Genomic DNA, 18559 nt, shown 5'->3' with positions numbered 1-18559 from the left:
CTGGCAAAAAGGACCTAAGCAATGTAAAATCAATAGGGTTGGCTTGGCATGGAATCGCCTTTAAATGGGAAAAGACTTCATAAGGAGGGTTTTTGTTTTTGTTTTTTTTTTAACACAACACAGAATTTCTGTTTACTATTTCTGCTAAAAGAAAAAAGGCGATGGGGGAGGGTATAAGTGAAAATTATATTCTTGTGCAATTTGTAAATTGTGTTTTTCTTTCCATCAAGCTCCATCCTGGAAAAGAGATATACTTCAAGGGCCCTGGACTGCATGGGAAAATCCCCCCTAACTGGTGGAGGAAGCCACGGACACAAACAGAGGAGAGTTGGGGACTACCTGCTGTTTAAACAGATAGCGGGGCCTGTGTGGCCGAGGCTGGAAAGGCCCCTGAACTTCGCTCCACTTCTGATGTTTAAAAGTCCCAGCGAGGGCTTTGGCAGTTCTCCTGAGAAATAAGGAACTATTTGGCCAGAACAGCCTTTGGATCCCGGGGTGGACCGCCAGCGGCGATGCAGAACCCTTTTGCTGATTGGTTAGCAGACATGCAGAACATTCTCCAGGGAGCGGATGCTTGGGTGGTTCAGGAGATTGCCAGGCAGCCGCGCAATTAACTCAAATAAGCTTTGTGGAGAATTACTTAATGTGTGTCAGGCCCTTGCTGAGTATACAAACTACAGAGAACATCTACTGTTGCAGCAGTTCACAAGAGATGTACATTAGTGCCCCGCCCCCAACTCCCTACAGCCTCACTTTCACAGTCCCTTCAATACCACAAACAATATTTATAATATTGCGCATCAACGTGACATGAATGATAGATGCTACAAGTGCAATAAAAATCCTCCTGGCTGCTGCTCGTAGTGGGAATATAATGACAACAGTTTCATTTCTGAATCAGGTTCAAGCAAACACCTGCAGACCCAGAAAGACAAGCCCTGAACTTTGTTCACCGTGTGGGGGCCAGAAGCATGAATCTTCCCACACAGAGCCAACGACTGACCAGGGACCAAAAACAACAGTTGTAAAAACAGATGAAAACAAAATACCTGCCCAGAAATGAAAGAAGTCTCCCTCGCACATGAAGAAAAAACAGGTGAAAATGAATGCTGTGACGTGGGCTGAATGGATCCTTGCAGATGAAGTAGCTTTTTAGTTGAGAGGATAAATATGAAATTCTAAGTATCTGCAAAAGATCAAGCAATCGAACTGCAGCTGCTGAAGCCTAAATGTCTTTTCTCACATCTCTGAGATGAAAAAAAGACTGTATTGATATGAAGCTACCTAATAGCAGCATGACCACCTAGGCTGATTTTATTGCTCCCATTTAAGGTTCACAGGAAATCTGTATTTATTTACAGGCAGATGTGAGTACCAATAAGCCTATAATAACCCTAAGTATTAACTGGGAGCCAACGAGCCTCACCTCAACAGTTACTCTGTTATTCCAGCCGCCATACCCCTGCATTTCCTCAACCTGACTGGGGTAGGGAGCTAATCATAATATATTAACTGACCATACAGGAAGCCATTTCCCTCTGTGCAGTTTTAGTTACCATGTATGTCTTTCAGGTTTTAAAGGCCATTTAAGGTAAAGGCAGTTCATGCAAGCATTTTTAAACTAGTCCATTTGTTGTCGGATGCCAGCACCCGCACCCGCTGTTGAACAGAGCCGCGTTCACCCTAAAACTCCACCTTCAAAAAGAAACAATTTTATAGCGACGCAGTGACATCATTTACACGAATACGTTGTTCAAAATCCAACAAGGTCTTTTGTATATTTGATTTGGCCTCAGGCCCCTCAGCTGACCAATACATCACGTCCTGGTCTACAACTATTTAATGTAGAATCTCCAAAACTCACAAATGCAGTGCAACCAAATGTTCCAAAGATGTACCAGTATACTAAACAGGCCATATATCTTGCTCTCTTCTCCAAACAGAAATAGATTTTGCTGAATTGTTTGATAAATTTGGTCTAGGTTTTCCAGCCATCCTTACTGGAGCTCCTACTGTTTTTCTGGCTGTTGGTGGCCTAAGCCCTAATCACCCACTGTTCCCTCAGAGGCCATAAATTACTCCGATGAGATGGTCCTTTGTGTTCCTACTGCTGGGGAGCGGGGCGAATTCACAGCGCCATATTTTGACAACCCGTACTTTAAATCATTGTTTTATGACAGATGGGAAAACTTCTGCACTTTCACCGGCCTGATTTATGTTCATTTGGGTCTGGAGGACACTATAATTTGCAAGTAATGTGAAAACAGATGGATAGAGAGATACCAAAGGGTAAGACTGACCTATACATTCTCAGTGCAGCTTGCAAATGGCATCCATATGCCGCTAGAACTCTTCCAGTTATATCTCTATTACTGCGTGTGTCTGTGTGTGCGCGATGACTGCATGCACATGCTCGTACGTTTGACTTGTGAAGTTGAAGAAAAAAGGAGGTAGAAGCCTGTAAAAAATTAGATTTTATGTTGACATTTGTTGAATAAAGAATTTCGTTGAGCATCCATCAACATTATAATCAGTAGTGTAATTTGTTACGTGTGCACTGCTATTTTTTATTGCTTATCTAACATGCAAGTGACAGCAAGTCACTCAGACATGTTTAACATTTATGAGCAAACACTTTAATCATTTGTCCTTGGTTTATTTTGCTGCTTCCTATCTCCAGTGAGGCATAAAAAATGGAAATGAAATAATTTAAGCCATACTTCACCAGATTTCCTCTCTGGTCAGATGTCAATTTAAATGAATTACAAAGTCGGCCTGCTTCATTTCCAGGGCCGCAGGTCATGTAGCAAGATCATAGATAGACCGCTCAACAAAGTTTCTCTGTTCTAATCACATCAGATACACTCTCAGTATCATCCTCTGTGTCTCATCATCATTTAGGTTAATGTGGCAGGTAACTGGAGTAATGACAAGCTGCTGCTAAAATGTCCAATAAGGGCTTTTTTAATGATAGACATCTACTTATGAACTGCAATATTGAGCAGTTCATAACCACACGTGTAGAAAAAATGCTTACTGTTAAAAAAGACATAAAATGTCAGAAAGCCAAGACATGTATGGTAATTTGTGAGGAAAAAGAAAACTCAGCCTGGGAGCCCTGGATGACTCGTGTTTTATGGCTTTTCCAATGAGGCAGGACAGTATGTGAGTGAGCAGTGTCTGGTGCAGCTATTGTATTCCAGCAAGGGGGGGGACCACCCACATGAAGTCAGTGATGAAGTAAATACTGTTGCACGGCCACGTTCCCCTCCCTCATAGAATAAACTGTGGTCAAATGGCATGGCTCTGCTATCTCAGCTTGTCTCCAGATTATAGGGCAGAGGCTGAAGACATTCAAAGCAATCACACCAACCTCTAGTCTTGCTGTGAATCACCCACTATCTGCCCTCCCTGTCCCGCTCAGGAAGCCAGCTAATAGTAGTCAATGTCTACGGGCTGGGTTGAACTTGGCAGAGCACCACGTCTTTCAAGACAAGACTTATGCCACTATGGAGCCAAACACAAAGCAAGGCCCAGAAGGAATGAGGTGCCAACAGATGCTCCTGTCACAGGATGACGCCCTTGGTTTTCTTCCCTTTCATGCAGGACATCAGGCAGAGTTTATCCTGGGAGAGTACCACATGTTCAGATAATCCTTTCACAATCAAGTGATTCCTTCTTAAGTAGTCAGAGAATCTGTGTAAAAATACTGAATCGAAACAAGTAAACTAACAAGCAAATCTCTTGTGTCCTACATACCAGAGCTCCTTAATCATATCCTCTCTTTTTGTTTATTTGGGCTATTTGGACATCAAACCTTTCAAGAGGGAATAATATCCCAGGAGCATGGAAAAGAGCAAGCCAATTGGCCTCTTACAGGAGGTCTTTGAAAACCACATTTGTGTTCTACCAACAGCAGCTCAGTATTTTCACTCTGTGAAACTGTAAGGCTGATTATTACCACTATCAGCAGTCCGGTTCCCGATTTGTTAGGAAAAATGAATCATTTCTTTGTGGGAACACAAACTGTCCTCCAGGCCAGTTCCTGTCAGTCAGTGCCACAAAGCTTAGACAGACTAAAGAGACAAACGACAATCTTTTTTCCCCACCATGTACATGAGGATTGTTCTAAGCCTTTCGCACCTTTGAGACATTTTCTGAAACACTGTTATCCAGTGAAAAGCCACAGAGTGAAATGCTACTGACATAACATTGATCGTCATTTGCGAGGAGGTTGTTCCTACAAATGCTTGCTTTATTGGTCTTAGATGATAGCATCAACCACAATGTCTTTTGCTTTCATAATGATTTACTGCTGCCTGGTGGGATGAGCTCAGTGAATATGTGGGGTTGGCTGCCAATTCCACTTTTTCCTCTGTTTCTTTTTGGTCTGTGTGGGCCCAGGAGGTTTCTTAACTGTTACTGAGCCATTTGGACTGGAGACCAGGCAGTATGAAGCTGTATTTGGCTAAAGACCTCACTGGGCCTCCAAAAATAAGAAAGAACAGGGTGAGCATATTTGTCCGTGTGTGTGTGTGTGGGGGGGGGGGGTCAGACAGATACAGCAAGCCGTATTAGTTCAGTAACACTAATAACTAAAAATACAAATGAGCCTTTCACTGTAAACCAACTCACCAACTTACCAGAACATACAAATTGGAGTCGAGTCATCCAGCCCTGTCATTAAGCTTTTATATTGACCATACAGGCTGTAACGTGTGGGCTTAGTAAAGCCTTTTTAGATGTTAAGAGGGGATAAAGATATAAAATATAGTTTTACAAACGTTTAACAACGTGACGGTGTTAACATTCTGCCAGCTGTGGTTAATTCTCTACCTGCAGCTGTTTCTGCTGGTGGCCATCTTGAGGAAATATTAGTCAAAAAAAAGAAGAAGAAGAAGAAGTGGGCTTGACCCAGTCACTGCTGTTATTTTAAAGGGAAAGAGGTTAGGACACTCCTCCTGGGGGACTGGTGGTCTGACCTGTGGACCCAAAGTCAAAGATGTGAACCACAAAGAGCAGGCTGTGACTTTATAGAGGGATTGAGCTGTAGGGGAGGGGGTAACATGTCGATGAAGGTGAAAGATGTGGGTTCCTCTCAGAGGAGGGAAAACTACAGATATTTTTTATTTAATTTTAAATGTTTTAATCTACATCAATACTCATTGAAATAAACTTTTGTGTGTCTGTGTGTGTTTTGTTCACATGGTGAATACACTGCGCTTGGATAAACACGGAGTACACTGTGCAGGCCTATCTGCTGCTCACGCATCATGGTGATCAGTGGCGTGACTATGGCGACCTCTAGTGGTCACTATTCATACTACATTGCCATATGGAACTGGTTTACACCAGTGGTTAAATATGCAGCGCCACATGATACTGGGCATGCTGTGCAGGAGTTGTGGCAACCCCTGCTTACAAATCGTGCGATGTCAAGTTTGTAGCACAAAGCCAACGTCACTGTTAGATTTTGTAGGGAATTGTGTCAAGCTTGTAGCGGGGGTCATATTGAAAGGGAGTGAGCTGGAGCCAGTAGTACACATTATATTTATTACAGTCATATTCAAGCTGCTCCTTGTTTCCCTGGCATCATTCATGCAGATGACAAATGATCCAATTGCATAAATTAGTTTGTTAATTGTGCATTTTTTGCTCCAAATGGCAGAATGACATAATGCATAGTGGATGGGCTTCATATTTGTTCTGCAGCATGCTGCAGTTAGTTTAGTTTGACAGATGTGCCCCGCACCCCCTTACACTAGCTGACCCTTTTAGTCAGTATGCATGAAGAAAGCGCCAAAGTCACTTCTTTCACCTCGCTCAGATTTTTATGGCTGACTTTGTGGACATAGAAAAGCTACCCAGGCTGAGCAGCAGACAAATAGAGCCCTGTTCATCTGTTTCTTTGGCCACCCTCAAACACACCGTTCTTACATCATCCATAACTTTTCTTTCAACAGGAAAGTGCCATTTATGTTGCGTTCGCCCCCCCCCCCTTGCAGCGCATAAGACACCGATCCCATCATGTAAAGCCATTTGTTTGGAGACTTTGTGTGGTGGCCACCCGTGTTTAAGCAGGGCCCCGGCGTGCTGATGACTTTTCCAATCTTTCCTCACAGGCTGGCAGGCAGAGTGGAGCAGAGCACACAGCCCCAGACCTCAGGCAAGCCCTAGCCTTCCAGATTCCAGCGTTTATGTTTGTTCTTCTTCACCTTGATTCCTGTAAGAGTCTACCATCTGATGTACAGGTCAACAGCAGAGGAAATGACAATCCCAGCTGAGGATGAGGATATAACCTATTAACTTTCTCATCTGTGGGAGGGAAAATGGATCACTCACTAAGTCTTCTTTTCTAACCGGTGGCCGATTTCCTCCCCAAAGGAAATTAACAGTTACACTAGAACTGTAAGTTCTCTTACAGAATCCTCTGCTCTGTCTTTGTATGCACATGCACATGTTTGATGTGTACCAAAACATTACATAGTGATAAACAAGACAGTTGGACTTTGTAATTATTAAAGTTTTTCATTGCACAACATATTGTGGTCATTTCTTGTTTACTTGATTGAAAGGTTTTTGCTTCAAAGCAGATCTTTTAGTGAACTGTTTCTGGCCTAGAGTGGAAATCTAGGTCCTTCCAAATAAAGCCTGGAATCCTGTGATGATTTATAACTATTTAGACAAGTGTTTAACAGAGATGTAGGATTATGGAAATACTGCTGTCATATGTAATACACAGAGCACCTCATGCAGGCTTCAGTGACCACTTAAATCTGTTGGCAGGTTGAAATGTCCCCTTCAGCTAGGCAGATGGATAAGGCTACGTTTCAATCCTCACACTGAATATTTGACTTCCTTATGAACTTGACAGTTATTGCTAGTTGGAGGTCCCAAGGTTTTCTGCATGTCATCTGTCTCCACCATAGAGAAAAACGGTGGATGCACATGAATGCTGTTTATTGTTCTATGAAGAAAAGCATCTTTTTATGATCAACTGATGTCAAAGAACCTAAAATAGAGCCTTCCTCCTGGGATGAGATCAATAACATGGGGTAGTCACTTGATTTTTGACAGGTGTTACAATTCAGAAGGAAAATTCAACTACTCACCGTGTTCAAAAACAAAGATTTTTTTCCATCAATTGTTTTTATATCTAATTATTTTAAATGACATAGCTACTTTCACAATATGGCAGCTGCTAGGCTCCATGGATGGATGGACAGACAGGGAAATAGTTATACATATTAACCCTTAATTAAATATTGCCACAAAAGGTCATTTGAGCTCCTGCATGTTACAGAGGCTACAAGTTTAGCTGTCAGCAGCTGTCCTTCTTTCTCATGTGGAGAAAAAGAGGGGAGTGGGAGGAGAGGAGAGGCACAGGCTGCAGAGAGATGACAGCATGGCCACCCTCCTCTCCAAAATCTGTCACTCAGCAGCACCAAGAGGCTTTTCTGGGAGAGACAGAAGATGACCAAGGGTCAGACTGACACACAGACATGAATTTTTCACCAGCATATTTTCTTTGGGTAAATAATCCAGTTGAGCTTTCCAGATGGTAGATTATAAATCCTGGATCAAAAAATAAATAGTTTTTGAAGCAAGCAAACAAAAAATAGCTTTTGGGGATTTATTTGCCACAGTGGTGTAATGTTTACTTTTTGGTAATGTGAGAAAAAATTCAGTGCTAGTTTGAATTAATGGAAAGAATGAAAATGTGATCATTTATTTCTTAATTTATTTAGTTATACAACCTGCATATAGAAACACTTTGTGACCAACACATCGATCTAAAAGAGGTCAATGCCACTCTGTCAGTCAAATCAAATTTTTACTCAGTTTAGATTTTTTCACTCAGTTTTTACTTTCGCCTGGTTGGGTTTAGAAAAAGATCATGATTTGGGGATAAAACACCCCCCTTCACAATAGTAAGCACTGACAAATGCCAAGTAAGAAGAGCCAGATCTCTTTTACTATTGCAAACCGAGTGTGTCATTGTGTACAGATGACATTTTTGTCTATATTTGTGTTGACATCCCCACGATGAGAAGAGAGTCACCAAGGCTACTTTTAAAAAAGCATCAGCTGAAATATTAACCTCAAAGCTTAAAACTCGTGTAACAAATGGGTCTCATCCCAGCTGCCTTTTATATACGGTGTGTGCAGATTTCCCACTTCATTCACAGCACTTCAAAGTTACCAGCAGATCAGCCCAGTAACCACACACTTTCACTGATATGTCACTGTTAATCTCTGTCAGTCTGCATCCTCCTGTAATCAAGTCCTACAATCTCTGTCTTTTTTTTCTTTCCTGTATATCATTTATACTCGTTTTAACCATTAAACAACATCTGCTAAAGAAAAGAAACACATTTCAAATTTTTTCCATTAAAAAAACCTGAAGCCCATGAAACGTTAAAAGCAGACTCCACCGCCATTCGTGATCCTCATGAGGTCTTTTACACAGGTAACCCTACCTTTGATGGTGTATCTGCACCCTATTATGACACGGTGGGGCTGCACAGCATGCCTGTGGGTCTCTGCCACTTGTAATGAGTTCCACTAGCAGCACATAAGGACAATCTACAGATCGACTCAGACTTTCATTTCTGCCGATCTCTTGTAAAAAACAAATGTCATGATGACTGTACCTCCTATTTCCAAAGTTTACTGCTTCTTATTTGGGGCTAGTAGCCTCCTGAAATCAGGCTGAAATCATGTTTGGACCTTCTGGCAAAACTTCAGACACATTCCTTCTGTGGTACACTCTTGCTCTTGTATTTATTAGTCGCCCACCTGACAGTAAATGTCAAACTTTGGACGTGTCCTACAGGGTTCAGCTGATCAGTGTCTACAAGCACATGAGAAGAATTTAGGCAACCTAAAGGTTTAACCACTGAAAACGTGTGATGTTACTTCTATTTTTAAACAGGTCATTAAGTGTCGCCTCCATTTCCTTTTAAAACAAGTTTCTAGGTTATTCTAAATAAGATTTTTTTCTCTAAAATTCTTCATTCTTTTCATCTCCTAAACAAACACGAAGGCTGTGAGGCGTCATGTGCTTTTGATGACTATTTTTCCATTTTAGAAACTCTGAAACATCCCCTGTTTGCTTGAAAAGGATAATCACCTAACCCATGAAATGTTGATGAGGAAAATGAGCAGAGCCATATTTACCATACGGAGAAGCTCATTAGAGAGTCAGTGGCAGGGACGAGGTGCATGAGGTGGCAAGCACCTGCCTTCTGTCTGAGGCATGCCTCTTTTATTGCAATGGCTTTTATTTACTCACTCTTAAATTATTTTTGGTCCTTAGTTGACAAAGATAAATGGAGGGATTAATATATATTGGACTAATCTGGAAGCTTGCAGTGGGGGTAGCAGCAAGCCTGGATAGTATTTCCCTCAGGTAACCAAACGCAGGCCCACTGGATTAGGAGCCATTTGCAGTAAGGCTTAGCCATGATCCAAAGCTATTAGCAGAACATGGCTGTTGGAAAAATGATGGGAGGAGAGCTAAAGAGATTTTTAATTGCATCCTACTGATTGTAATTCACAGATGCTCCTTAACAAATGATTGTATTCACACTTCAGCTTACAGGTTTTAGCGAATAATGTGGTCTTGAAAATCGAATGAAAAGAAAGAAAAATATGATATGGGGACTTTTTAGGAAGCAAGTGTTTTTGGGGTGCTTCATATTTTTGTTCGTGAACAAAAATATGTAGTAAATGTGACTGGGAAGGGAAAATGAACAGACTGAAATTAAAGTCTGGTTAAACACATCATCTCAGGACTGGAAGGTACGTATGGGAGGGGCCCAAATGATAGGTCCAATCTGAAAGCACCTGCATGGGAGTTCCTTTGAACGTTATGTGCATTTCTTTGCTACTGTTTAAGTGGACCAGTGTTGTATTAGCACCGTCACTTAATTAGCTATTAAATCCGATGGGTTGGTTAACAGCTAGTATTGTGGAATGAGTTGATTTTTCACGTGCAGTAGCCTGGCTTTTTTCTGTCAGTGAGAGCATGGAGATATTTGCTTGGTAATGAGAAAATGTCCCACGCGCTGGTTACATCCTCAGCATATTAGTGTGTTCATGGTACAATTGTAAATAAAGCTGTGGTTGCAGTACTCCAGCATATAGCTGGCACAACAGAGGAGAAGCAAGCATAAACAGCAAGCAATAACATTTTAATAGTGGTGTTCCATTAGGACAAGCAAGGCAAGCAGGGCTTGCAAATTTAAAAATAGACATAAAATCAGTGGTACCACCGTAAATTGATCTCTCATTTCATGTCAGACATCCACCATAAAGCTTGTCATCCATCCTCTATATTACTGCCATCTTGTGGCCACAGTCAGCTATTTTCACCGAAAGATACACTTGCTTCACAATCATAGGAAACCGGAGCTCTCTCTGTCACATGAGTCACTCTCATTAACAGTGACTGGAGATGAGCAAGCTGAGAGGCCAGCAGCTTTTGGGGGGGAGGATTTCTGCATGTGGATAAACCTCTGGTTTCACAGCAAACTGATGGGAGAGCAGCATGTAAAGCAAGCTGCCATTGGCTCTGCTTTCAATGCTCTGAGACAAGTTAGGATTGGTGCTTCATATGGAAACACAGCTAGCATTAGCAAATAAATGAGCTTCAGTGATTTATCATCATGGCCAGTGAGTTTCATCTTGCAAAACATCTTGGCAAACATGTGTGATGTAGAGAAGATGTTTAGCAAAGCGGAAAACAATGGAGCATATGCAGCAGTAATATTAATACATTTGATACTGATGGAGAGCATTTTTTGCAGAATAATCAGTTTAATTCAATTCTTTATGCTCAATTTTCAAATAATACAGTTTTATGTGTGATGACGTGTTTTCGTAATGTTTTATTGTCTTTTTATTGCAAATAAAATATGGTAATATAGAAGATTTGGGGGCAGCACAAAAAATGTTTTAATCTGATCCGATTTTTGTCCAATTATTGCTAAATAGTGGAGGAAGATCTTTTTTGTTTCTCTGTGTGTGGGTAGGGAGAATCTCTCCTTTCCTTTCTCTTAAAGTCACCACACTTCACTGCATTTTAAGTGTATTGTAAAATACAACATTTCAAACACTGCAAAAAATATCAAATACATAAACTTTTTCTTTGTCTACAGCTGGTATATTTCTCAGAAAGCACAGAAAACAACATATTATAAGGTAAAGACCCTACAGTATTACAAAGAAAGCCCAACAATCCCATAGTTCCAAACAGGCAAGCCCTTGGTGAAAGTGGGAAGGAAAAACTCCCTTTAAAGAGGACAAACCGCCAGCAGAACCAGGCTCAGCAACAGGTTGGGTGTATGCTACTGATCTTCCAACTGACCTTCCGTTGTACAAAAAGGTCAGTCGTATAAAACATTGTTTTGTACCTGTTGAAGGTCAGTTAGTTGTACCAAACATCGTCTTGTACCCGGTCTATCCTTCAGCTATACACAACAATGTTTTGTACCTGGTATCTGATGAAGGTTAGTTTGACTGGAAGGTCGTGACTCAGTGAAATAGTGGTCAGTGAGAAACTGTTAATTTTTTACAATTAAATTTTTTAAATTGTAAAAAATTAATGTTTAATGTTTTATTTTTATTATATGCAAAGGTTGCATGAAAAAATACTATACTTGCAGGTAGGTATAGATACCACAGGTTAAACTGTTTAATTTGTTGTAATTTGTACTGTGATTGTGGACTGCAGGAAGTGGATTCAAATGCAAAAGGTAACAAAAGGTGAGCCTTTATTTTGGCTGATTCAAGAATTCCACAAAAACAAAGAGCCTGCAGACAAAGAGGCAAACAGAATCTAAGGCAGACAGTTGACACAGTGGGGAGGTAAACAGGCTCTGAGGCAAGGACTTCTGGGACACCACCATTATTTATATACACGAGGGTCATCAGGGGAATTGGACGAAGGAGGGTAGAGAGATGGAGATGAAACCATTAAGACTAACACACAAGGAAATTATAACTGTATGCAAGACACAGGAAACAAATGAGTGTGAAAATAAAACAGGAAGTAACTAGCAAATACAAGGCTAAGGCAAACACACAACAATTTTACACTAGGGGGAATACTGGGAACACCTGGAGAAACTTATACAAAAACTCTTTTTTGTTTTTGTTTTTTTAAAGGGCTCCAAATAATCACAAAAGGTAGGCGCGGAGGGCTACGGGCTAAGCTAAAGCTAACACCACATCGGCTGCCTTTACCCAGTATTTTCCTCGCCAATGTCCGTTCTCTGGCAAACAAAATGGATGAGATACGGCTCTCCATCACTAACAACAGACAGATTATGGACTCAAATGTCATGTTTTTCACCGAAACATGGTTGAACAACAGCTGCCCGGACAATGCTATCGAGTTAGCAGGACGCCACACACACCGAGCCGACAGGCTAGCAGATGACTCCGGCAAGACCAGAGGTGGAGGTTTGTGCATTTATATTAACAATGCTTGGTGCATGAACTCCACTACTACTGAGAGTCACTGCTCACCTAATGCGGAGTTTTTAATGGTCAAATGCAGACCTTATCATCTCCCCAGAGAACTCACTTCGATCATACTCACTGCAGTATATATCCCCCCCAACGCTAATGCTAGGTTGGCCATGAAAGAACTTTCTGCAGCCATTAACAAACACCAGAATAAACACCCCGAGGCTGCTTTTATTGTTGCTGGCGACTTCAACCACACCAACTTAAAGACAGTCCTCCCCAGATTCCACCAACATGTCTCCTGCCACACCAGAGGAGACAAGACTTTAGACCATGTTTATTCCAACTTGGCTGGAGCCTACAAAGCAACACCCCTCCCCCACATTGGACAATCGGACCATCTCTCCCTGTTCCTCACACCTAGGTATTCACCACTCATCCAACGTGTGAAACCTGCTGTGAGGACTATTAAAGTGTGGCCAGAGGGGACAGACGCAGTGCTCCAGGACAGATTTAAAAACACAGACTGGAATATGTTCATCCACACAGACCTGGACCAGTACGCCTCATCTGTACTGGATTACATCTCCGAAACCACAGACAGTGTCACCACCCAGAAACGGATCACCATGTACCCCAACCAGAAGCCTTGGATGAACCGGGATGTTCGTCTCCTCCTGAAGGCCCGCAACACCGCCTTTAGGTCAGGAGATGCACACGCCTACAGTACAGCCAGGGCTAATCTAAAGAAGGGCATCAAAAAAGCCAAACACCATTACAAAAGAAGGTAGAAGAACACTTCTCCAACTCCAACCCCGACGCATGTGGCAAGGACTCCAGACCATTACAGACTACAGGACCACCAAACCCTCCCCACATCCTCTGATGCCTCCTTCCTCAACGAGCTCAACAACTTTTATGCTCGTTTTGAGCGAGGGAACCCCACAACCACAACCATAACAGACATGACGCCAGACCACCAACCTCTGACTCTCTCCCCACCGATGTAGGAGCGGTGCTGAGCAGGATCAATGTCCACAAGGCTGCAGGTCCTGATGGTATCCCCGAGCGTGTTCTCAGAGCGTGTTCTGGGGAGCTTGCAGGAGTCCTGACAGACATATTCAATCTGTCCTTGGCCCACGCTGTGGTACCAGCCTGCTTCAAATCCACCTCCATCGTCCCGATACCCAAAAACTCCAACCCATCTAGCCTCAATGACTACCGCCCAGTAGCCCTCACCCCATCATCACTAAGTGCTTAGAGCAGCTGGTCTTAGCACACTTCAAATCCTGTCTCCCCCCCACCCTGGACCCCCACCAATTTGCATACCGCCAGAACAGGAGCACAGAGGATGCAGTCTCCATCGCACTGCACTCTGTCCTCTCACACCTGGACAACAACAACACCTATGCCAGAATGCTGTTTATAGACTTCAGTTCAGCATTCAACACGATCCACCCCTCACAACTCATCAGGAAACTGACAGACCTGGGCATCAGTTCCCTCATCTGCAAATGGTTACTGGACTTCCTGACCAACCGCCCCAACATGTCCGACTGGATAACTGCTGCTCATCAACAATCACAATGAACACCGGTGTACCACAAGGCTGTGTGATGAGCCCTTTCCTCTACTCCCTTTCACCCACGACTGCAGACCTGCTGATGGTTCCAACACCATCATTAAGTTTGCAGATGACACCACGGTGATTGGCCTCATCAGTGACAACGACGAGGCCGCCTACAGGGAGGAGGTGGATCGTCTGGCTGAGTGGTGCGACACAAACAACCTGCTGCTTAACACCGAGAAGACTAAGGAGCTCATCGTGGACTACAGGAGGAATGCTGACCCACATCCACCCATCCACATTAAGGGGCGGCTGTGGAGCGTGTGAGCAGCTTCAAGTTCCTGGGAGTCCACATCTCCGAGGATCTCACCTGGACGACCAACTGCTCCAAGCTGGTCAAGAAGGCTCACCAGCGCCTCTTCTTCTTGAGGACTCTGAGGAAGAACCACCTGTCCTCAGACATCCTGGTGAACTTCTATCGCTGCACCATCGAGAGCATCCTGACCAACTGTATAACAGTCTGGTACGGGAACTGCTCTGCCTCGGACCGGTAGGCGTTGCAGAGGGTCGTGAAAACTGCCCAGCGATCGCCAGAGCACCACTTCCTGCCATAAAGGACATCTACAGGAAGCGGTGTCTGAAAAGGGCTGGGAAAATCATCAGAGACCCCAGTCACCCATCACATAGACTCTTCACCCTCCTGCCCTCTGGGAGGCGCTACAGGAGCCTCCGGACTAAGACCACCAGGTACCGGAACAGCTTCTTCCCCACAGCTGTCAGACTCCTGAACTCTGCCTCCTGACATCTGACCCACGTTAAACTCATGGACTGAACATACACACACCCACAACCACTAGCACTTTACCACTACTGTATAGTTCTGTGTAGATAATCATTCTGTACATACGATAATTTTTAATCCCACAACTGTTTATAACTTACATAGTTCACATTCTGTATAACTGTATATCTCAGATTTCTGTATAGTTTTTATTTCATATTTATATCCTGTTCATAGCCTGTACATAGCTTGTACTCACTACAGCCTGTACATACTTATAGTTATAGAATATTCATAACATACTTCACACTGTGTACATTATAACATACCATAATAGACCCATTTCTGTAATATACTTACACATCTCTATTATTGCTAATTTATATTGTAATATATCTATATCACGACTAAAGCACTTTCTGGATGGATGCAAACAGCATTTCGTTGCCCTGTACCTGTGACATGTGCAATGACAATAAAGTTGAATTCTATTCTATTCTATTCTAAATTCAAAAGAAAACACAGAAACCCAGGGACCACGACTGGTAGTAAAGCTGGACTGGTGCAGAGCAGGCTGTGATGTTCACGGTCAATGCTGGGTCACATCAAAAGGTACCGTCCTGTCTTAAAGGGCGTGAGTTGGGTTCATTTTTCTCTTCCTGGGTTTTTCACCCTACATCTCATTGGCTGGATCCCAATTCAGGGTCTGCATCCTTTGGAGGACCCGGCCTTCCCGGTCTATGTCGGCCGCGTCCTCCAAAGACCGAGAAGGCCGGAAGTGTGAGGCTTGTGAAATGGGACAGTCTAGCCTCCGTCGCGCTGCTCGGGTTGCCCAGCAACCATGAGACTAACCGCTGGAAACGTTTCATACAGCATTGTTTGACAGAAATGAAGGAGACATTTTTGTTCATCTGTTTTTATATGAGCTTTGTTTGATTTGATAAGTATCTGAGGCTGAGACCACAGGACTGTAAAAACATGATTGTTGGGATTCATTTCTGTGCTGAACAGTCATTTTAAGATTCGCTGGTAAATAACAATTAGCTGATGTTGTTCATGAGACTAAAGTCATCTCACTTTGGTCATGTAAATATAATATGGCCAACATTAAAGTTATTATATTAATCATTAGTTGTTGTTGTTACAGTTCAAGCTGTTGAGCTTGAACTGTGTGAAATACTGAGCTTCAGTAAAGATTCAAGTTGCAGTTGTTTAGATTTCCTATCACCTTAAATCTCCACTCAAAGACAAGCATCTTTTACAGCGTATATATAGATGTATTATATATGAGAGACATTGTTCTTTTAATATCTTGGCATGATTAAATTTGGCTCAATGCTTACATGTGTAAAAAGAAAATGTACGAGCTGTGATAACTGTTGCTGATAGAATGAAGAGTAGACTGATATATGAAATATTCCTTTATTGGGTGAGAAAATCAGACCATGTCATAACTGCTTTAAGTCATACAGAATAGATATCAGAGCCTTAAACAGGCTGACTTCTGCTAAATGGGTCAAACTGGGCAGAAAGTCTACAAACACATAACATCCTTATAGAATATGATGTAACACTATAGATCAACTTACCTCAGAATATATAAAGCATATAAACAATTACAGCAATATGATGCAACAAACACAGCAGTGCTACTAATCCAAAATACTCAAAGCTTCATAGAACTGAAACAAACATTTATTTTTAGCTCCATTCTGCTGCTGATACATACTTTAGGTTTCTGAATATTAAACTTGTTGCTGCCTTTCATAGTGTGTAACTTGAAGGCCCTGAGTACTTTCTCCCACACTGAAAACACTGGAATGATAACATTATTTGAACATTACCTAATAAGACTGATTCAGGACAGACAATTAGTTCTTTTAAACTTTTCTAGCAGTCCTTCACGAAGAGGGAACAGTCTGTCTATTCCAGGGGTGGGCAACTCCAGGCCTCGAGGGCCGGCGTCCTGCAGGTAGACGTGTCCTTGATCCAACACAGCTGATTCAAATGGCTAAATGACCTCATCAACATGTCTTGAAGTTCTCCTGAGGCCTGGTAATGAAATAATCATCTGATTCAGGTGCCTCAGTCTGTCCTCACTCTGGACACTTGCAGTTGTCACACATGGAAATCAAATGTGATAAGCTGCAGGATTCATACATAACAAATATAACTTATAAATACATGTCAGGTGATAGTCTCAGGTGTATACACTGCAACAAAACAGCACAAGAGTAGGATTATTATGTCTTTGTGTTATTACGAGTGCTAAACAACATGGTACAGTGGACACATGTGTGACTCCTGTGATTAAAGCATCTTTCTTTCAGCTTAACTACTGAACCATTCATTCAAACACACGTTAAAGTCCGTTTGGCCCGACACCACCGAACAGAGGCAGCAATATAACAGAGCTAACATTAACAGTGCAGTGAATCCTGCTTGTGCCGTGATATTCAGGACTGCAAACCGAGCAGCATCACTGACTTTCAGCTTGTTGTGTTTGTGGATATGACTGACTTTAATTATCCATAAAATCATCACATTCTCTGTAAGATTAAGGTCGACTATTGAACGGCGAATATTTTAAAGCAAAGGCTTTAAAACCAAGTTAACGCTGAAAGTACAAACATCACTAATGTCACATAACTTTGGCAACATTTGGCCAACAGTAGTGTTTTGATGTTCTTCGTTATTAAACATCTGCGCATAAGTGACATAATATTCAGTACTTACTTTTAAAAGTTTACTCTTCGGCCGCTCCGCTTCAGGCATCCACCGTTTTTTGTTTTTTCAAAAAAAAAAAAAAGAAAAAAGAAAAAAGATCCACACCCACCACCGCGTTATTAATTCTGGGATAGTTTGGGCCGCGAAGGATACACCTGACCCATCCTTCAAATTCGGGAAAATGAAGGACACGTTTGTTGGCCACATTTGGAGCAGCGTTCATCGTGTCGCTGTGACGTAATCGGCCTTCAAATGCGGCCTCCGAAGGATGCAGCCCCTGAATTGGGACACAGCCATTGTCATCTGCTTCTTCAGGACCAGTATAAGAGGACCAGCTGTGTCATCCAGTCTCCGCCTCCTACTAGTGGTAACAGACAGTGGCAACTGCACTGCGTTTCCTGCTCTTACATGTTTCTCATTTCCATCTGAAGAGTCTCATGCCATCAGTTCACACCGTCAAGATAAGCAAGCTAGTTTGCAAAGTGAACCTACTTGGATCACTCACCTGCAGCTTCCCACCTGACTGTTCACCCTCCAACAGAAACACTCACCTGGATGTGAACTTGTTCCCTGCTGCTCCCCTCTGGAAAGTTCCCTTGTGGACTCTCAAGGTAAGCTGACAATCACCAGTCAATTCATGCTCACCATACGGAGTCACCTCTCATCCTGATGTAACACTTATCTTCTCTCTTCAGTGGAACCCCTTCGCCCTCAAACCTGAATGATAACCCCACAAACCAACCCTCGCCCCTTCACCTTTTCCTATTTGTGTATAAGTGAAAATTTAAGTGCTGTCTCTTTTGGTTCTGCTTTAGGGTCCATCCTAGTCGTTCAGCTGCACAGCTGTGACACATACATCAATTTATATTCAAGCTGATGCTAATTAGATTCACTCACTGAGTGCTACCTTTGATAACTGCTTTATAGTGTCTAGGAGCTGGAAATCAGTTATATAAATTGCCAAACATACTTATTTCTTATGGAATTCAGTTGACTAACTCCACAAAGAG

General features: G+C 42.4%; 1 protein-coding gene across 2 annotated transcripts in view; it reads right to left on the bottom strand.

The window, feature by feature from the left end:
• nkx2.2a (NK2 homeobox 2a) overlaps positions 1-18253 on the bottom strand; it is a 106183-nt gene extending 87930 nt beyond the window's left edge. The window contains exon 1 of one of the 2 annotated variants that reach the window (XM_039603724.1): positions 18101-18253. The gene's annotated coding sequence lies outside the window, so the exon portion shown is untranslated. The remainder of the gene's footprint in view (positions 1-18100) is intronic. The other variant, XM_039603726.1, reaches the window with a different exon arrangement.
• Positions 18254-18559: the final 306 nt, after the last annotated feature.

The sequence above is a fragment of the Oreochromis aureus genome, linkage group 19, assembly GCF_013358895.1.
Source record: "Oreochromis aureus strain Israel breed Guangdong linkage group 19, ZZ_aureus, whole genome shotgun sequence".
In the NCBI taxonomy this organism is placed as follows: Eukaryota; Metazoa; Chordata; class Actinopteri; order Cichliformes; family Cichlidae; genus Oreochromis; species Oreochromis aureus.
This window is presented reverse-complemented; position numbering and strand designations above follow the sequence as displayed.